The sequence below is a fragment of the Arachis hypogaea genome, chromosome 17, assembly GCF_003086295.3.
Source record: "Arachis hypogaea cultivar Tifrunner chromosome 17, arahy.Tifrunner.gnm2.J5K5, whole genome shotgun sequence".
In the NCBI taxonomy this organism is placed as follows: Eukaryota; Viridiplantae; Streptophyta; class Magnoliopsida; order Fabales; family Fabaceae; genus Arachis; species Arachis hypogaea.
Genome location: NC_092052.1, coordinates 90,809,532 through 90,817,769, shown reverse-complemented (window position 1 = coordinate 90,817,769; position 8,238 = coordinate 90,809,532).

Genomic DNA, 8,238 nt, shown 5'->3' with positions numbered 1-8,238 from the left:
CTCTCAAAAATTTCAGTTTATAGGGTTTGTGATTAAGTGAGTTTTTGTGATTTTAGATGTTTAGGTTTGCTCTAATCCTTGCTTAGCCTTGGATTTTTGCTATTATATCTGTTAAAAAAGTAAGAACCACTAAACCCTTGTGAATTTATGTTTAATTGGAATCCTAGGTTGATTTGAGGTGATTTATATGCATATAGTTTGATTGTTGTGGCTTTGGGAGCTATTGGAACTTAATTGTGCTTATTGGAGTGGAATTGAATGCTTAGATTATGGTTGGGAGCTTGTTTGTGCTAAATTGGAGTTTTGGTGCATATAGAGAATCGGCTAAGGTATTGTTTCGGTTTCCTCTATGTAGTATATGATATTCATGTACACTTAGGCTAGTGACCTATAGGATAGGTTGGATTTATATGGTTGTTGATGATAGTTGGTTGAATTTGTATGCTAAATTGATGTTGTTTTATTGGGAAATGACAATGTTGAGTTGTGATGTTTGATGATTTGAATGATTGTATGTGGTGGGATATTGATATAAGTTTGAATGAAATTGATGATCAGAATTGATAGGAATAAATTGATGGTTGGTAAATGTGTTGGTGGAACAATTGAGTTTAGTGTCACATATTTGGTGTTTGATGATTGAGAATAGTGCAATGTGATTTAAAAGAGTAGATTATGCTGGAAATGGAAGTTCGGTATTGATCTAGTTAGATGTGGCTTGTGAATTTGGTAAATTTGGGTATATGTGAAAATTGTGTAAAAAGGAAATTTTGCTTCGGTTTCCGAAATTGATTGAAATTTGTTTAGAATTAAAGATCATTGAAAACCCTTTAAATCGATATAAAGTTTGTGAAAATTGGAATTTTGTAGAGGAAGTTATGATCATTCAACGTTGGTGTTAAAAATCTGAAATTCTGCTAAGTTGCAGAATTTTATGATTTCTGATATGTGTGCACGCACAGCCTTGTGCAGACGCACAACCTGCGAAAATTTTGATATGTGCAGATGCACAAACCTGTGTGCACGCACATATCTAAGGAAGAATTTCAACCTGTACGGACGCACACATTGGGAAGGCCCGTCTATTGGGGGTGCTGTCACAGGTTGTGCGAGTGAACAGATTATGTAAGTTTTGACACCTGTGCGTACGCACACCCCTGTGCGGATGCACACATTTTAGAACTCTCAGGAGCATGCGCGCGCACACTCCTGTGTGGCCGCACATGCCCTGTTTCTCAAATTTTTCCTTGTTTTCAACTATTCTACCTCCCCAACAAGGTTGTAAGCCTCTTTAACACTATTCTTAGACTCTTGGGCCTAGTTTTAGACTTTTAAAACATTGGGAAAGAATGTAGGGATATTAGATGATATCATTTGGAAAACTTAGAAAATGGAGGCCTTGGTTTCTGGCGTGCTGAGGAATGATGAACTGCTGATGTGTGGAAATTGAAATATGAATGGATAGTGGTTGAGATAAGTCGGGCACTCGGATTGAGATGATGGATCCATGTATACTGAAAATATTTTCTGAAAATATACTGATATATTGTTTTTATATTGAGATTATGAGACACGTTGCGCCCAACAGGGATGGCGATTAGATCCCACCTGTCGAGGTAGCGGCGGCAGCATGAGGGTGGTGGTTCGTCCTGCTTGCGTTGAGATGTGAGGTTTGTGGCAAGAGTATCCCGCTCGCATCCCTTCGGATCTATAGAGCGTGCAGGCACCGGTACCTGGACAGTAATCCGAGCACTATATCTTGGGGGTTCCCATATGAGAATTCCGAAGGGCGATGTCCATGGAGATGTGTCGGGTTGGCAGTTGAACCGACAATGTAATATCACAGCCAGTAGGGCAGGCATTCATCATATGCATTTCCTATTTGTTTGCATGCTTTGACTATTTGAAATGGTTTGCCTATTTGTATAACATGCCTATTTGCAATTTGAATTATTGCCTTATATGCTTCTACTTGTGTTTTACTTGCATTGTATATTACCTGTGTTTTCTACTGGGATTGAGAAGGTTCGGAAGGCGATGGCGATGGGAACGCATGGAGGATAGGTTGGTGAAGGTTGTGTGATGCGTGGCAGAAGTTAACCAATTAAGAGATTTTATTTAAGAGAACAGCGTTGCACGTATAGCTCTTAACTGGCTAAGATCTGTCTCACTAATTTAAAAAGGGTTGTCACAAATTTTAGAAATAAAATACTGGGAGTATGAGTCCTAGGTCGTCTCCCAACGAGTTACAGGAAAGAGTTTTATTAACTAGGGGTTTTCAGAAAAATTGAGTTTTGATAACGAGTAATTAAAATGATTAAAAATTGAGGCAATAAAAATAAACAAAGAATAGTTATTGATACTCTGAATAAAAGGCCTTGACTGGGGGAATAATTAAGTAGAACTTCTATCCTTGTTGGGATCTTCTCAAGTGTGGTGTAAAAAGGTTGTTGTTCTCACTCGATTTTTCCTTACTAAGGAAAGGTATGGTGATTGAACTAACTCTTACCCTCAGATCCTAGTCCTCTCCCTTGGGGATGTCTAGTGTTAGTAGGTATGGAATTAGCTAACAACGTCCAATTTAACCAAACACTTGAGCATTCCAACTCAAGTATCGCCTCTTAATCAACCCCCATGTTAAGTAGAAATTCTACTCCATTGACATGAAATTAATAATCATAAAAATATGAGAAGACATAATTAAATAAAATAAAATAGAGAATTAAAATTAATTAAAATAAAGATAACTCTATATATTAATAAATTCAAAATGCAACATAATTATCTGAACAGAGTCAATGAGTAACTAATTAAAAATAAGAGAATAAGGAAACAAACTAAAGTAATATCTTCAACGGAGGTAATGGCTCTCAGCATCCAAAAATCCAAGCAAAAGCATAAACTATCAATGTAACACTAATCTAAATTCAGATCTAAAACTAAGAGTAATCCTAATGTGATGAATCTCAATGTCTGTGGATGCCTGTTGAGTTTCTGCATGTTCCCTTGGTTTAGTATGTGTTTCTGGGCCAAAAACTGGGTCAAAAATTGGCCCAAAATTGCCCCCAGCGTATTCTGTTATTTTTGCAGATCGCGCAGGTCATGCGTACGTATCGTCCATGCATTCGTGTCAGTTAGCGATTTTTCTTGTCATGCGTTTGCGTGGTTCACGCGTTCGCGTCATTCGTGCAGATTCCAATCCACGCGTTTACGTCAGGCACGTGTCTGCGTCATTGTGAATTCTCCATTTCGCGCGTTCGCGTGGGCCATGCGCTCGCGTCATTGCTCGCTGGTCATCTCCTTAGTTTCTTGTGTTCCTTCCATTTTTGGAAGCCTCCTCCAATTTCCAAGCCATTCATGCCATATGAAGTCTGAAACACTTAACACATATATCACGGCATCGAATGGGATAAAGGATAATTAAAATACATAATTAAAGATTTTTAGGAAGCAAGTTTTCAACCATGGAGTGATTTTGGGAAGGAATTGTAAATACATGCTAATCATATGAATAAGTGGGTAAAGATTTGATAAAACCACACAATTAAACACAATATAAATCATAAAATAATGGTTTATCAACCTCTCTACACTTAAACATTAGCATGTCCTCATGCTTAGTTGAAGGAGATAAAGTGAATGAGTAGGGACATGTAGAACTCATGCAATGCAATGAAACATATATATATATATATATATATATATATATATATATATATATATATATATATATATATATATATATATATATATGTATGTATGTATGTAAATGCAATTATATGCTTCTTGTCTACTTGGTTAAAAGTAAATAAGCTCTTCAAGATAATTATAAATTAGATTTCACTAACTTAATTCATATAGTAAATACAGGTAACATTGTAAGAAGACAGCTCATGAAAGCAGGGAATATAGAATTAAGCACTGAACCCTTACTGGTAGTGTATGTGCACTCTAGTCTCAAGTGTATAGGGTAATCACTCTACTCTTCTCTAGTCATGCTTTCTAAATTTTTGTTATTCACCTAACCAATCAACAATATTTAACATACCAATGCAAACATCATGAGGTCTTTTCAAGGTTGTAACGGGGCTAAGGTAAGGGTGAGGATATATGTATATTGCTAAATAAGCTTTATAAATTGAATCTTTAATTAACCTAAGCTTTCACCTAATATATATATACTCTATATAACTTTAGAATCATTCCTAGCTACCCATAGTCTTCACTTTTGCATTACATACTCATGCATCAGCTTTCATTTAGTTTTTGTCACACATGCATTGATCTTTGAACTTAACTTAACTTAGAATCGGGATAATTTTGTCCCCTTATATTTATTTAAATAATTTTTTTTAATTAAAATAAGAATAGCTTATCAATGCACATGGATTTTAAATTTTCATAGTTTCACATGAGTAGGTACCTAAATTCTCATTATTTTATCATGAAGCATCCCCTTATTAACCCTTGTTCCCACAATCTTCCCATACTCAATTAACACACAATTTCTATCTTAAGCTAACCAAAGATTCAATTGAGATATTTAATTATTTTTCCGCTTAAGGCTAGTAATATGGTAAAATATAGAACAAATGGGATAAAAAGGCTCAAAGTGGCTGACAAAGGAAATTTAAAGGGTAGGCTTATTTGGGATAAGTGAGCTAAACAAATAATGGCCTCAATCATACGCATGCATATAACATATTAAACATTGGACATATAGGATGAAACAAAATAAGTTTACAATCATAGAGAAGCAAACACACAAGAATAAAATATTTATGGTTAAATAATGTAACCATGTAATTAAGCTCAAATCTCACAGGTTGTGTGTTCTAGCTTTAAACTATGTTCCAAATACAACTTCAAACAAGTTTACACAAAGGTTTTGATTTAAATTAGTGAAATTTTTCAAAAAATAGGGTCTTAGAAGAAACTTATTATTTTCAATCAAGTAGAGCATGCATGCAACTAATTTGTGCTATGATTGAAAACATGCTTCTTTGGCCTTATATTTGCTAATATTAAATCCTCTCTTATTACCATTAGATGCCTTGATATGTGCGTTAAGTGATTTCAGGATTTACAGGGTAGGAATGGCTTGGAGGATGGAAAGAAAACATACAAAAGTGGAAGGAATACAAGAAGTTGAAGGAACTGCAAAGTTGTCAGCCTGACCCTCTCGCACTAAAACTGTCATAACTTGAGTTACAGAGGTCCAAACGATGCGGTTTCAGTTGCGTTGGAAAGCTAACATCCGGGGCTTCGATTTGATATATAATTTGTCATAGCTGCCCTGAAGCTAGGCGACGCGAACACGTGCTCCACACAGACGCGTCGCAGTGACGGGAATCAGCGTGGCAGATTTCTTCTCCAGCGATTTCTTATTATTTCAACTTAATTATTTCAACTTCTTCTCAGGTTCAATATTCCTTTTACTTTATATTTCTCTTTTACTTTCAGATACTTCAATGCTTTTCTTTAATTACTTATGTTGCCAAATGGGCTTATGAACTATTTGTGTTTAGATTGATTTTCTCTTATTAATACAATTGAGGTATCTCAGATTTATGATTCTTATTTAGCCTTTTTATATCCTTGGATTTAATTGATTAACTGGAGGCTCTTGAGTTATAAAACTTATCGTGATTGATTGTTATGTCTGCTAATTGAATTGAATTCCACTAACTCTAGTCTTTCCTTAGGAGTTGGCTAGGACTTGGGAAATCTAACTAATTAGTCCACTTGACTTTCCCTTGCTTTCGTAAAGGTTAACTAAGTGGGATTAACTTTAATTCTCATAAGAATAACTAGGATAGGACTTCCGAATTTTCATACCTTGCCGAGAGTATATTTTATAGTTATTTATTTATTTTACTTGTCATTTAAATTACTTGTTCCTTACTTTCAAAACCCCCAATTTACAAAACTCATAACCAATAATAAGAACATACCTCCCTGCAATTCCTTGAGAAGACGACCCGAGGTTTGAATACTTCGGTTATCAATTTTTAAGGGGTTTGTTACTTGTGACAACCAAAACGTTTGTAAGAAAGGATAATTGCTTGGTTTAGAAACTATACTTACAACGGGAATTTATTCTGAATTCTAAACCGTCAATCTTCCGTTCTTCACTGGTGTTGAAGGAAAAGAAATTACCTTTAGAAGTCAGGTATTGACCGACCTCCCCACACATAAGACTTTGCACCGTCCTCGGTGCCATCTGTCAGGAACAAAGGGGGGTTGGTAGCAGCATCTCCACCATCGGGATCGTCATGGCTCCCTGTGCTGGTAAATAAAGTGGATTCCGAGGTGTCTGGGTCTTTGTAGTTTCCCAAAAGTATCTCCTTGAGGTATGTGAATCGGCACTTGTTACGACGCTCTCTTAGCTTTGCTTTCTGTTCCTGCCGATCCAACCTTTCAAGTATCTGATAGAGCAGCTGGTTTATTGTAGGTGCTTGTGGTGTTGAAGGAGGAATGTCTTCAGCCGGTTCTGTAGGCTGGCTTGTAGTAGCTGCTGGTGGTCTGATATATTTCCCGTTAGGGACGTACTAATCATCCCGTGGGAGTATGGCTTTGGTGTCCCCAGCTCTGTAGGAGACTCCGGCTACTGAGATGAGATCTGAAACCAAGGCGAGAAAAGGTAAGTTGCCTGCAATTTGTACGTGTCCCATTGCATTCTGGATGTGTCTTGGTAAGTTTAGGTGCTGGTCTGTAAGGATACACCAGAGTAAAATAGCCATGTCTGCAGTGAAGGAGTACTCGTGAGTGCTCAGAAAGACATAATGAGACATAATCTGTGCCCATGCTCGAGTCTCCAAGGTAAGTGCTGAAGTCGATATCCCTTTTGGTCGGATCGATGGTATCCGTAGATCCATCTGCTGCCAGGTTGTGCTATAACTCTGAGAACGGCGTCCCAGTTAAATTGGTATGTTTGGCGCTTGAGTGAGACTTCTTGGAATGCGTCCAATCCTTCTGGAGCAAGGGGAAGATCTAAAGCTTGTTGAATGGCCTCTTCAGTTATGGGGACTTGCTTCTGATGGACATAGACAGACTACATGGTTGGCATGTGAAAGTTGGAGTAGAATTCTACTACCTATGAAAGATTAACCTGCCGTGGCTGTCTTCGTAGGAATCCCCATTGTCTTCATTCAATTTGCGGCTCAACAAATTCAGCAATGCGGGTCGGAAGGATGAGAAGGTATTCATTGTTGTAATTCCTCTCTGCCAGGATGGGGAACATCTGCTCACAGTAGCAGTTAGGAAACCGCACAGTGTCCTTTGCTGGAAAGGCTTTTTCTTTTTCGTCGACCTTGATAATCCTCTTGATTCTTTTTGTTGAGGGCTTTACTGCTGTTGAAGATGGCTCTGCCACTAATGCTCTTTTTGCACCTCTCCTTGCTGGTGGTTTGGGAGTAGCTTTCTCCTTTCCTTTCTTGGTGGCCATCCTGAAAAAGGAAAGAGAAAGTGAGATGTAAAGTGAACGGTTCGAGCAAGGGAGCGAATATTATGAGTGGTAATCAATGCACGGTAAGGAAGGATATCGTTAACACATGGTCTAGACTACATGTGAAAAGTTCATCAAAGGAAACATAGCAAGTGCATGTGATTATAATTAAATGCAAGATGTTTAATGGCATGCTGGCAAAGGCATGAGTAGCATAGATCAAGCATTCAATGTCCAAGTTAGATTACCAAGTCTTTCAAACAAATAACCTGTTTGTATTGATAATTAAATTAAATTAATAAATATAAAAGGGATTCTTTGAAAAACAGGCATTAAAGTAGTAGGATAACATAAAAGTAGTGCATGATGCCATACGGGCTTTTCCACAAACACATAGCATGCATGGTAAATATGTTTTTGAAAATATAAAATAGGACATGCAAGTAACCCTTTAAAAGGTAATATGAATTGTCAAACAAATCCATGATAATCTACAACCAAAATGTGAAAGAAGATAATGACCCAAATAAATTTCTAACACCAATTAAAGGAATAAAAAGAAAATTAAAAGGAAAATAGAATGTAGATAATGAAAGAAAAAGAAGAAGTAAACATAAATATAAATAATTAAAAAATGAAAATAGAGAGAGAAAGAAAAGAACCTTGATAATGGATGTGAAAGGAAGAGAAAAGGGTAAAAAGTGAGAATGAATAGAGAAGGAAGAAGGGGGAAGAAAGAAGTAAGAAGGGATAAGAAAAATTAGGATTTGGGGAAGAAAAGATAAGATATT